The 14114-nt window shown below is 45.0% G+C and overlaps 2 non-coding genes across 2 annotated transcripts; both read right to left on the reverse strand.

Moving 5' to 3' along the window:
- Nucleotides 1–10730: 10730 nt before the first annotated feature.
- On the reverse strand, nt 10731–10801 carry trnag-gcc (transfer RNA glycine (anticodon GCC)). The gene has a single exon. It is a non-coding gene; the product is annotated as a tRNA-Gly (tRNA).
- Nucleotides 10802–13745: 2944 nt separating this feature from the next.
- trnag-gcc (transfer RNA glycine (anticodon GCC)) lies at nt 13746–13816 on the reverse strand. Its single transcript has one exon. It is a non-coding gene; the product is annotated as a tRNA-Gly (tRNA).
- Nucleotides 13817–14114: the final 298 nt, after the last annotated feature.

A 14114-nucleotide genomic window follows, 5' to 3' on the forward strand; every position in this document is an offset into this window, starting at 1 on the left:
GGCCTCCTTCCGTGCTGTAAACATTCTACGATTCTATGAGATTTGAGCGTCGCTGGCAAGGCCAGCATTTATTGGCCATCCCTAATTGTGCTTGAGAAGGTGGTGGTGATCCAGCTCCTTGAACCGCTAAAGTCCGTGCGGTGAAGGTTCTCCCACAGTGCTGTTAGAAAGGGAGTTCCAGGATTTTGACCCAGCGACAATGAAGGTACGGCGATATATTTCCTAGGCAGGATGGTGTGTGACTTGGAGGGTAACATGCAGGTGGTGTTGTTCCTATGTGCCATATGCCCTTGACTTTCTAGGTGATAGAGTTCGCGGATTTGGGTGGTGCTGTCGATGAAGCCTTGGCGAATTGCTGCAGTGCATCCTGTAGATGGTACACACTGCAGCCACGGTGCGCTGGTGGTGAAGGGAGTGAATGTTTAGGGTGGTGGATGGGGTGCCAATCAAGCGGGCTGCTTTGTCCTGGATGATGTCGAGCTTCTTGATTGAAGCTGGAGCTGCAAACATCCAGGCAAGTGAAGGGTATTCCGTCACACTCCTGACTTGTACATTGTAGAAAGACTTTGGGGAGTCAGGAGATGAGTCACTCGCCGCACAATACCCATCCTCTGACCTGCTCTTGTCGCCACAGTATTTATGTAGCTGGTCCAGTTAAGTTTCTGGTCAATGGTGACCCCCAGGCTGTTGATGGCGGGGAATTCGGCGATGGTAATGCCGTTGAATGTCAAGGGGAGTTGGTTAGGTTTTCTCTTGTTAGAGTTGGTCATTGCCTGGCACTTGAATGTTACTTGCCACTCATCAGCCCAAGGCTGAATGTTGTCCAGGTTTTGCTGCACGCGGGCACGTACTGCTTCATTAGTTGAGGGATTGCGAATGGAAATGTACACTGTGCAATCATCAGCGAACATCCCCATTTCTGACCTTATGATGGAGGAAAGGCTATTGATAAAGCAGCTGACGATGGTTGGGCGTCGGACACCGCCCTGAGGAACTCCTGCAGTGATGTCCTGGGGCGGAGATGATTTGCCTCCAACAACCACTACCATCTTACTTGGCGCCAGGTAAGATTCCAGCCACTGGAGAGTTTTCCCCCTGATTCCCGTTGACTTCAAATTTCCTAGGGCTCCTTGAAGACACATCGGTCAAAGGGTGCCTTGATGTCAAGGGCAGTTGCTCTCACCTCACCTCCGGAATTTAGCTCTTTTGTCCAGGTTTGGACCAAGGCTGTAATGAGGTCTGTCGCCGAGTGGTCCTGGCGAAACCCAAACTGAGCATCGGTGAGCAGGTTATTGGTGAGTAAGTGCCGCTTGATAGCACTGTCGACGACACCTTCCATCACTTTGCTGATGATTGAGTGCAGACTGATGGGGTAATAATTTGCCGGATTGGCTTTTTCCAGCCTATTATGAACAGGACATCCCTGAACATTGCTCCACTTTGTTGGCTTTCCACCTTGGTTAACAAGTGACAGTCTAAACTTAAATGAGTTTGCTGTGTTTTCCCTGTGTTGAATTGTCACCCGTTCTCATTTTACAGGCGGTATTTTAGGACTTGGTTAAAAATGTTCCGTGCTTGTGATACAAGTAGTCTGGATTCCCACCTTAGTAATACAGAAGGGCAACGGCTGCTCCACTCTATCATACAACCCCAACTAGTGCCGCCTCAGTTAAAGTACATTAACTAGTGCCCCCCACTCTTGTACAACCTCAAGTGAGTATATACAAAGAGTGTGTGTTTGTTTGACTGTGATGTTTATGCAACAGCAGCCGCCATTCTTTCCGTTGCTATGGAAATTTTGTTAGAGACGAAAATCGAATCCCACCCTGACAGTCCTGAAGCATCAATGTCCGGACTCAGTGCACTCGGCCATGCTCTATGTCAGTGTTGTCCAAGAGAAATTGCTGACTAGCCGCAGGTGTGGCTATGGTGGCATTGTCTCAGTCACATGAACGAATTTTAGCAGAAAACATCTTGCACGCGCACAATATACAGTGAGATGTACTTCATATGTGTCTGTTTCATAACAAACATCTCCCACCATTCAGTAACCGAGGAAGTAAAGGACTCACAACGATCAAAAACATTCGCACTCTGCTTTTCACCATTTTATCAACAACACACAAAAAGTTTAAAGTCCACATGCGAATATGAGTATTGAGACCATAGGCCTAAAGGCCGTGTCCATGACTCATTTTTATTTAATAATCGCAATTGCAATGAGCCACATCTGGATTTCCATTTCGCCAGATGAGTCTCGTGGCAAAGGAATTGGAACAACTGGTCAATGTCACAGTGGATTGATTCCACGGGCCGTGTTCTGCTGACCCCAAACACTACACATTCTTACAACCAATAAAAACAAACCTGCCGGGGACGGATGTCGGGTTGGTTTTCTGGAAGTAGCAAATCAACTGTGCAGAAAAAAAAAACACCTCCAGCCTAAGGCACAAGAAAGAATTTCGGACAAGCAAAGGACTGATTGTGAAGATTGAGGATTCAAAACCACAACACCAGGGAAACTGCGATCTGAATACAGCGACCTCAACCGCTGGCTCATCCTGACTCCAGAATCTCTAATTTACTGACCCCGATTTTCTCAGTGAGGCCCAATGGCAGTTTCACTCTCTCTGATTCTCGCTAAATCCTGCTGGAAGGCCGAGTGATCAGTATATAAACTCCCCGGAGTTTCCTCTGCCTGTGCTCGGTGTATGGGGACGTTTGGTCGGGCCGTGGTATCCAGTTTCCCAGGGAAGGGCAATAATGCTCGGTCTGAGACTGCATTCGCTGCTTTCCATCGGCAGCCGGTGATTGGAGAGGGCAGGGCCGGACAGGCGGCCTGAATGACGCTGTTGTCACGGTCTCACTCACTCCGGGAGCTGGGGAACAGCGAAAAACTGATGGGATTGTTGCTGCTTCTGAGATGCGGCTCAGAACTGCTGTTGTTAACGGAGGCAGCGCTGCAGGATCCTTTAATGATCCCTCACAAATCAACTGAAACCTGTCGGAATGTGAATACCATTTTACTTTTCCAAAGTCAGGGGAGTGACATTTATCACGGAAAAATGGGAAACAGTTTGCCTCTCGCTCACTGCAGAAATATCCACGTCACAGCGAGACAGCTCTCTGGCAAACCGTGAGCATTCTCTTCGGATCTGGTCTGTCACGAAGAATTCTGATGACCTTGAAGCCAATCTCGGTTTTTTATTTATTGTTCGTGTGCCTGCTCTCCGACCGCAGACGAAATGTTGGAATATCAGCCGTGCTCAGCTGACAGCAGCACTTTAGAAACCCGGCAATGCGAGACAATGAATGTTAAGGTAACAGTCACCCTCTGTGAGTGGAATTGAACCACCAACCATTATTAATTAACAGGAACCAATTGCGCTATAGAAACACGACGTCTTGCGCACTGAACCATTAATTCACCGAGCGAAAGCTTCAGCTTGTAGTGATCAATGTAACAGCGGTCTTACCATCAGTTTACTTTTCCAAAATAAAGGGTGTGCAGCTTGCACGAGTGAAAATCTGTGCTGTGTTATTTCTGAACTTCAAACTCCCCTTGCCCCGAAATGTCTGTATGTCTGTATGTTGGAAGAATCAGTCACCCAAAAATAGACAACATTGATTTTTCGAGCTGTTATTCACCATCCTCTATTTCAGTAACGTTCTGGTTTGCTGAAAATGAGATGAGTTGAAATGAGAAGGTCCAACGAGCCGGTGTCTACAAAGTTGTCTCTTGCACTTCCAGTGAAACGGACGGCAGTTTTCTCTTTTAAACCAGTGGTTATGATGTTAATGTGCCCGAGAAAGACTGGATTACAGCGGGTGACTCTGGGCCAGAGTAAAGTTCAATTAAAATTTATGATTGCCGAGTGGCTGGACGGTGGATTTATCCCATTTTGAACTCGGTGAAGTTACAAATCTAACGACAAGAGTTTGGGCTGGAGACGGAATAGACTAAATAAGCAAATTTAATTACGCTGATTCCATAAACATTGCACACCACAGCCCTTAAAAATTGAGACCTGTTTCTATATAAAACTGGAGAGGGTCTAAATAGAAAGTAACAGAAAAAGCCATTCATTGTATTACACTGAATTATGCTGATTACACAAACTTTGCACACCACACCCTCCAAACATTGATACCTGTTTCTATGTAAAACTGGAGAAGGTGTAAATAGAAAGTTACAGAAAAACAACATTGAGGTATCAAATTTAATTACACTGATTCCACAAACATTGCTCAGCACATCCCTTAAATACTGATATCTGTTTCTATATAAAGCTGGAAAGGGTCTAAACAGAAAGTAACTGAAAAAAAACATTGATGTATGAAATGTAATTTTGCTTTACTGCGCAAACGCTGAACAGCCAATCCCTCAAACACTGTCCCGACATAAAATCAGTCGCAGAGCCCTGAGCCGCAGTGAAAATGCTGCGACCCAACGTCATTCAAACACTTAGTCTTCAGATCTGAAGTCAGATGCTGCAGTTCTGCCACCAGCTCCACAGGAAACTTGTGGATCCGAAATCCATATGGATGGCGATCGGTACTGACCACCACCGCGCTTCTGGGAGTGCAGGGGACGAAAGCAGCAGCCAACCACACTTCCTCACCAAAAGCGCAGGAATCCTACTCCTGAGAGATTCACTTCTTTAAACGTTGTTTGGATTCAGTGAATTGCGATATAATTCAATCTTTAATCGCCCTCCGCTCTGTCAGTTCAGGATTTTATTTAAACCGATAATTGGAGTTCTGTTTTACAGAGTGCCGGTTGTTTAAGCATTTCTCAGTCCCACTATTACCATTAATAACACTTTTTGCTGCTAACTTCTGTTTGATACAAAGCACCGGTCCTGTGAAATTGATCAGCGGTTGCACCAGGTTACTGGTGTGATAAACACTGAGCATTTTTTAAAATACTTACGGTGTTGCGGTTTCTGTATTATCGCGATTATCACGTTTGCCTCACACGCAAAAAGCCCCCGATTCGATCCCGGGCAGAATTTTTTCATTATATTGGAACTTGTTCCAGATGTACCTCCAGGGGCGAGTTTCTTCTCCTGTGTTGATAGGTCGACAATTGGCTGTTCCTGTTCAATTTAACAACGGCTGCACCAAACTCCTGGTCTCATACACATTGAACATTTCCAAACAGTCTCCTAAAATACAGTCGGAAAAGCGTTTCAAATACAAAACAAATCATTATTAAACTAGTGACTGTCATTCGGTAAACATGTTAGGGTTTCTTTCAGTCTGCAACAAAATGTTATAGGTTGGTTAATGGTGTTTACAGAAATATTCCTCTGTTCGTAGAGTTTATTTGGTTTCATGTAATTAATTATATCAGTTTAAGCGCCGAATCATAACCACGAGCCCACCAGGCACCTGTACGGACAGTTCACCCAATCCGGTTACTTTGATCATCTGCCCTAATCTGGCAGAAAAAACAATAGGATGAACAGCCCTTGCCTGTGAAAAGGTTTCTTGTCCCCTTAATCAAACTATTATCTGCAATTGATGGACTGGAGCGAATTGCGCTCGAAGCAGTTCTGGAAAATGAGCAATGCAGCCGCACAGGAATTCCAAATGAACTCTCCGTGGAGGAAACGGAGTGACAGAAGCAGAAGGAGATGCCACGTGAAAGATTTGGGCCCAGACCTGCTGCATGAGACTTTAAATGTTGTCAGCCTTTAACTGTAGCTCACAGTGTGAGAACAGTCATTATTATCATTAGCCTTTTATGTATCATCTTGCACTGCATCTCCTCAATAGCCCCGGGTTATCACAGCATCGCTTTCTGCAAATTAAATCCCAGTGTGAAAACATATACGATTTCAAACCTAAGCAATGTCTTTGTGATTGGAAGGAGAGTGCGAGTGGGGATCATGGGCCTGGGGGGCAGTGAGATCATCTCTGAATGCTAAGATATTCCGCAAAGCAAAGAAGCAGGGAGATGAGACATTTGCGTCTATTTTTCCCGGTATGTGCAAAATCCATCCCTTCTCAATGGCCAGCACCATCCTTTCCCTCTCCCTGCTGACCAGGTCAAGATGGGTTTCATGTATTCGCTGTGTTTGCATCAAGCATCTAATTCAACTGGCAGCTGGAGGTGCAGAGGAAGCAGGAAGGAAAGAAGATTCAGAAACAGGAGATTCCACGTGAAACGGGCCGAATCTGGTGTGTGCCAGTTGCTTCAAATGATCCACGGCAGCCCTGCGTCGCCTCGCTGATTTCCCAGGAGCTGCATCGATTCGGCCCGTGCGTGCGTGCATTGTGGAAATGGAAACAGAGACACCCGCTGCTTGTGGGAGTATTTCACCTCAATTTTCCATTGCACGCGCAGGCCTATCCGCACTCGGTATTTTCATGGCCTGAACACGTCTTTCGTGTTCTCACAGAAAATGCCACTTTTGCGAGCAGCTCGTCTGGACTGGACTGCACTGAGCTGGGACACTGGTAGCATTCAATGAATGAAATCAGCACTTCAAACAGAAAACATTCTTCACTCACTCATCCTGATACATTCGGGTCTCCATACTTGAATTATTCTTTCATTTATTGGAATATAGGAACATGAGTAGGCCATTCAGCCCCTCGAACATCCAGGTTCATACATCCTTCCTGAGGTGGGGTGCCCAGAATTGAATGCTGTCCTCCAGATGGGGTCTTGCCAGAGCTCTGCGCAGCTTTAACATAACTTCCACCCCTTGGTATTCCAGCGCTCATGAGATAAACGGGGAGAGTGAGAGCTCAAGATGGAAAGCGAGAGTGAGCAAATGGGAGAGAGAGAGAGGACTATGCATTGCACAAACCGTCGCTGTGTCGCTTTCTCAGGAGCTGCTTTGAATCTCCACTGAGCTTTTGAACCACTTACTGCACCGCAGCAAAAGTTCCAAAGCAGCATATGGGTAACGTGAAATAACCTAATCGATAGCCGATTTGTGGCGCCATGGATAGCACGTGGGACTTCTTCTAATCACTGCAAAAGTTGTGTGTCCAAATCTCACCATCGTTGAATTTTAGCTCAGGGTTCGGTGATTTCGGCGCTGGGAAGTGAAATTTTGCATCAAAACCTCAACAGGATCATTAATGCCCTTCAAGGAAGGGAAACAATCCCCTCCACTTCCTCTTATACAAGTGGCTCCAGTCCCACCCGAATTTATAATGCTTAATCCACTATGAGCTGGATTGGCGAAACACTCTCAAGAAGGAGGCTCATCATCTGCTCACCGCAAAAGTCAATCTGCTGGACTTCCGGTTCTATCAGACTGCATGTTCCATCAGACAGGTTTCCAACTGGACAAATGCATCCGGCTGCCGTGCAAGCATTGGTGCTTCAGGGGTAGAATTCTTGCTTGCAGTAATTCTATGCTGTAGAAGTAGCTCCTGAAGATCGCAAGATGGAAATTATCGTGGCTGGGCGGTCTAACGCGCTGGTTTAAAGCTCAAGCTAAATCCCATAATTTACAGATGGATCAAAATCATAGTGCGTGGCTCCAATTCCGCAGTCTACCTCCTGTAAACTGATAACACTAAATATCACATCTGCTATTGCAACAAGAGGAACCACGTGGCGAGACAAATAATTGATGCATTTTGGAACACCTCAATTATTCCTTTTGCTCCGTTCGAAATGTTCAAAAGGAAAAAGATTCGTTTATCTAGGTGAGACTCAACTAACAACCTCGCCATTTCCCGACTCTGTACAGTCATATAAGGACGACGCACTGACTGATTGCGCCGCAAGAGCCCGGTCACTCTGATCAACTGTCCCACTCTGCTGGAAAGAATCTTAAGGTGAGAGACGCTTACCTGTGGAAACGTGTCCTGTCCCCTTGATGCAAATAATATCTGCATTTCACTTTTAGCTTCTTTCACATCCTCTGCTCCATCGCACGACAATCGGGTTTTCTGTGAACAGATCAAAATAAACATTGCCAGAAATTCTAGCATCAGTGGGATTCAAACCCACGCCTCCATAGAAATTTGATGGAACACTTTAGACCGCGAGGCCACGCTACCATAATGTCACAGTAATGTTTAAAGAGCTGTTTAATGCTCAAATTAATGAATTGAAGCTGATTGATCGCATTTACCCCGTGCTGGGGTTGTTCTCCTTCGAGCAGAGAACGTTAAGAGGAGATTTGATAGAAGTGTTCAAAGTCATGAAGGGTTCAGATAAAGTAAATAAAGAGAACCTGTTCCCATTGGCGGAAGGATCGAGAACCAGAGGACACAGATTGACGGTGATTGGCAAAAGAACCAAAGGCGACATGAGGAAACACTTTTTTACCCAGCGAGTAGTTATAATCTGGAATGCGCTGCCTGAAAGGATGGTGGAAGCAGATTGAATCGTGGGTTTTAAAAAGGAATTCGATAAATACTTGAAGGCATAAAAATATAGAGCGACCGGAAGGAGCGGGGGAATGGGACTAACTGGATTGCTCTTGAAATGACCCGGCACGGACTCGATGGGCCGAATAGCCTCCTTCTGTTCTGTAACCATTTTATGATTGTATGATTCTATTGAAAACCTTTATTTTCTTTGCATGCATTTCTCTTTCTCTCCCTATCTCTGTCTCTTGTGTTGTTGCCTGATGGGCTTTTTAGGCTTCTAATGAGACCCTAATGTATCAGGATGAGTGAGTGAAGATTTTTTTCTGTTTGAAGTACTGATTTCATTAATTGAATACTCCCAGTGACCCAGCTCAGTGCAGTCCAGTCCAGACAAGCTGCTCGCAAAAGTGGCATTTTCTGTGAGAACACGAAAGACGTGTTCAGGCCATGACAGTACCGAGTGCGGGTAGGCCTGAGCGTGAAATGGAACGGCGACGGCTGATCGAACCTGCAACACCAGCAGAGAAGATTAAAGAAAGACTGAGACGGTCGGAAAAGTAAAGGTGCAACCCAGCTGCTGCAGCCAATGTCTACACATTTATGTATCGTCGCTCTCACAGTGAATCAAATCACCAATTTGATTAAAGTATTCTTATGGTAGAGTGTATGTTATCACCATGCCGAGACAGACGGCAATCATATCAGAGAATCAGACAATCTGAAAAATTTACGCCAGTGGAGGCCATTCCGCCGATCGTGTTTGTACCGGCCGGAAAAGAGGTATCCAGCATCGCCCGACTTACCAGCGTTTGGTCCGTAGTCTTGTCGGTTATGGCTCTTCAAGTGCATATTGAAGTGCTTTTTAAATCCGATGAGGGTTTCTGCTTCTCCCACCCTCTCAGGCAGTGAGTTCCAGACCCCCACCACCCGCTGGGTGGAAAAAAATCCCCTCTGCTCCACTCTAATCCTCGACCAATTACCCTAAATCTATGTGCCCTTTTTATTGACCTCCCTGCTAAGTGAAACAGGTCCTTCCTTTCCACTCTATCCAGGCCCGTCATAATTTTGTACACCTCAATTAAATCTCCCCTCAGCCTCCTCGGTTCCAGAGAAAACACCCTCAGCCTATCCAATCTATTCTCTTAGCTAAAATTCTCCAGTCCTCTAAACATCGTCGTAAATCACATCTGTACCATTTCTCGTGCAGTCGCATCTTTCCTGTAATGTGGTGACCACAACTGTAGGCAATACTCCAGCTGTGGCCTAACTAGTGTTATATTCATTTCAAGAACAACCTCACTGCTCTGACATTCTATGCCTGGGCAACACATGTAAAGTAAATAAAATGTCTCAAGATGATGAAGAGATTGATGCTGAATGTGAATTTCCCCAAGGTCAGGCGGTCTAATTGATATTGGATAACGGGATAGAGAACGACATATCGAAGTTTGCCGATGGACCCAAAATGGGAAGCGATGTAAGCAGTGTAGATGAAAGCATAACATTCCAGAGAGACATTAATATAATAAATGAATGGACAAAACCGTGGCAAATGGATTTCAATTTTGGCAAGTGTGAGATCATCCACTTTGGACATCACAAAGATAGATCAGAATACTTTACAAAAGGTGAAAAATTGGAAACTGTGTCGTTCCATAGGAACTTAGGTTTTCCCTGCACATAGATCAATAACATGTCATGGACCGGTACAGGAAATAATCAAAAAGGATAATGGAATGGTGGCCTATATATTTAGAGGACGAGAATACAAGGGAACAGACATTATTCGACAGCTACAAAAAGCTCTGGTTGGACCACACCTGGAGTACTGTGTTCAGTTCTGGGCACCGCACCTTCGGAAGGATATTCTGTCCTTGGAGGGAGTGCAGTGTAGATTTAGCAGAATGATGCCTGGGCCCGAAGCGTTAAATTACGAGGAGAGATTACACAAACTATGGTTGTATTCACTGCAATTTAGTAGATTAAAGGCTGATGTGATCGAAATTATCAAGATATTATTAGGAACTGATAGGGTAGTTACAAAGAAACTATTTCCGCTCGTTGGGGTGTCGAGGACTTGGGGGCACAGCCTGAACATTAGAGTCAGGACTTTCAGGAGTGAAGTTAGGACACACTTCCACAAGCAAAGGGAAGGAGAAGTGTGGAAATCTCTTCCACAAACGGCAGTTGATGCGAGCTCAATTGTTAATTTCAAACCCGTGATTTATAGATTTTTGTTAACCAAAGGTATTTAGAGATATGGGAGGAAAGCGGGTCCAGGGAGTTCGGTCACAACTCATTGAGTTGCGGAACAGGCTGGAAGGATCAAAGATTCCAGGTGTGGAGTCCGAAGTTCCTCCTTGGTGCAGAATGCAAACCGATCATGCATTGGCCGGGAATCGAACCCGGGTCTCCCGCGTGGCAGGCGAGAATTCTACCCCTGAACCACCAATGCTGGGTTGTGAAGAATTTGCATGTTTCTAAATGGAATCCTGTCTGAACGAACATGCCGTTTCCAGCTGCGATGGACGAGTGGTGAAAGCTGTTGTCTCAAAACCCCAATGGAGTTTTCCTGCCTTGGTTTGAATTCGGCTCGCAGTGCTCCGGTTTAAAGATCTCTTCAATGCTCAAATACATAAATTGGAATTAATTGACCGCATTTACCTCTGTCCCAGCATGAGTGATACTTCAACGTGGCCGGTGCTTTTAATTGGGCGTCCAATCTTCTCTTCCAAGATTTCAAGACCGAGAAGCAATATTTCCCAATCTGTAACTTAAATTCCGCTAGTTTTCAAAACCTGACATTTATACTCTTTATTTTCTTTGCATGCATCTCTCTATCTTTCCCTGTCTCTGTCTCTTGTCTCTCTGTGTGACCCCTGATGGACTTCTCAGGCTTCCTTGAACGGCGAAGGCTGACCGAACCTGCAACACCAGCAGAGGAGGGTAAAAAAATGGACTGAGACGGTAGGAAAATAAAGGTGCAACCCAGCTGCTGTAGCAAATGATTACACACTTATGTCTCTGCTCTCACAGTGAAACAAAGCACCAATTTGATTAAAGTATACTTATGGGAGAGTGTATGTTATCACGATGCCGAGACAGACGGCAATCATATCATCGAATCCTAGAAAGTTAGGCCACAGAAGGAAAACATTCTGCACATCGTGCTTGTGCCGGCCGAAAAAATCGATACCGAGCCTTATCTCACTATCCAGCGTTTGATACCTAATACTTTTAGTAACGGATCTTAACATGCATATTGAAGTTTTTTTTTCAATGCGATGAAGGTTTCTGCATCTCCCACCCTTTCGGGCAGTAATTTCCCGACCCCCACCGTCCACTGGGTGGGAAAAAAATCTTCCTCTCCCCTCTAATCCTTCTACCAATTACCTTAGATCGATGTACCCTGATTATTGACCTCCCTGCTAAGGGAAATAGGTCCTTGCTATCCACTCAATCTCGGCCCGTCATAATTTTATACACCTCAATAAAATCTGCCAACAGCCTCCTCATCTCCAAAGCAAACAACCTCATCCTATCCAATCTAATCTCATAGCTAAAATTATCATGTTCTGGCAACAGTGTCGTAAATCTCCTCTGTACCATCTTTAGTGCAATCACATCTTTCCTGTAATGTGGTGACCACAACTATATGTTGCTTTCTTGCTGAGGCTGAACCATTGTTTTATAAATTTCTACCATAACCTCTATGCTCTTACATTCTATGCGTCAGCTAATAAAGGAGAGTATCCTGTATGCCTTTTTAACCACTTTAACTACGTGTCCTCTTACCTTCAGGAATCTGTGGACATGCACTCCAAGATCCCTCTTTTCATCGACACCTCTCAGTGTCCTCCAAAGCAATGTAGTTTCAGAGCAACTAATTCTGAAACGTCTTGCTTGATAATAAAAGTCGCACAGACGAAACCAATTTAGTAAAGGGAAACTAATATTGGCGACAGGAAATAGTTAGTGTACAGCTTGATATTAGTGCACACCGGAATGGAAAACGAGATTGGATGCACAGAAGAGGTCTGAAAGGATGGCCGATCGGCTTTGGAAGACAACGAAACTTGTCACTGGCTGCACAAAGCAAGTAACAGCGCCTGGTTGATCCAAATGCATGATTCTCGCTTTGGGGCTTTCGTTAATTAAAGTCTGAGAAGTTCCGCGTTCAAATCCCGGATGTGCCTTGCTATTCCACAACTTTGAGTGAAAAGACACCAATTGGCTTCTGACATCTTCTCAGTATTGCTGTTGGTAGGATTGAATTGCATGCAGAGCATGTTTGAGCTCCAGAAGACAGAGTGCTGAGTTTCCCAAGACGCAACACATGTAAAGTAAATAAAATGTCTCTGGATGATGAAGAGATTGATGCTGAATGTGAATTCCCCCAGTTCAGGCGTTCTCATTAATATTACATGACGGGTTCGAGAACGACATATCGAAGTTTGTGGATGGCTCCAAAATGAGCAGCGTTGTGAGCAGTGCAGATGAAAGCATAACATTCCAGAGAGACACTAATATAATAAATGAATGGCCAAAACCGTGGCAAATGGATTTCAATTTTGGCAAGTGTGAGGTCATCCACTTTGGACTTCACAATGATAGATCAGAATACTTTACAAAAGGTGAATAATTCGAAACTGTGAAGTTCCACAGGAACTTAGGTGTCCATGTACATAGATCAATAACATGTCATGGGCAGGTACAGGAAATAATCAAAAAGGCTAATGGAATGGTGGCCTGTATATTTAGAGGATGAGAATACAAGGGAATAGACATTATGCTCCATCTACACAAAGCTCTGGTTGGACCACACCTGGAGTGCTGTGTTCAGTTCTGGGCACCGCACCTGAGGAAGGATATACCGTCCTTGGAGGGAGTGCAGTGTAGATTTCCTGGAATGATACCTGGACTCTAAGCGTTAAATTACGAGGAGAGATTACACAAACTATGGTTGTATTCCTTGCAATTTAGTGGATTAAAGGCTGATATGATCGAAATTATCAAGATATTAAGAGGAACTGATGGGGTAGTTACAAAGAAACTATTTCCGCTCGTTGAGGTGTCTTGGACTTGGGGGCATAGCCTAAACATTAGAGTCAGGACTTTCGGGAGTGAAGTTAGGACACACTTCCACAAGCAAAGGGAGGTAGAAGTGTGGAAGTCTCTTCCACAAACGGCAGTTGATGGAAGCACAATTGTTAATTTCAAACCCGTGATTTATAGATTTTTGTTAACCAAACGTATTGAGAACTATGGGACGAAGGCGGGTACAGGGACTTCGGTCACAACTCAGCCATGATCTCATTGAGTTGCGGAACAGGCTGGAAGGACCAAAAACCACAATCCTGTTCCGAAGTTCCTCCTTGGTGCAGAATGCAAAATAATCGTGCATTGGCCGGGAATCGAACCCGGGTCTCCCGCGTGGCAGGCGAGAATTCTACCCCTGAACCACCAATGCTGACTTGTGCAGAAATTGCATGTTTCTGAATGGAATCCTGTTTGAACGAACATGCCGTTTACAGCTGGGATGGCCGAGAGGTTGAAGCGGTGGTCTCAAAACTCCGATGTGGTTTTCCTGCCTCGGTTTGAATTCTGCTCGAAGCGCTACTCTTCAAAGATCTCTTCAATGCTCAAATACATTAAATGGAATTAATTGACCACATTTACCTCTCTCCCAGATGCTTCAACGTGGCCGGTGCTTTTAATCGGGCGTCCAATCTTCTCTTCTAAGATTTCAAGACCCGAGAAGGAATCTC

Source organism: Heptranchias perlo, chromosome 20, assembly GCF_035084215.1.
Source record: "Heptranchias perlo isolate sHepPer1 chromosome 20, sHepPer1.hap1, whole genome shotgun sequence".
In the NCBI taxonomy this organism is placed as follows: Eukaryota; Metazoa; Chordata; class Chondrichthyes; order Hexanchiformes; family Hexanchidae; genus Heptranchias; species Heptranchias perlo.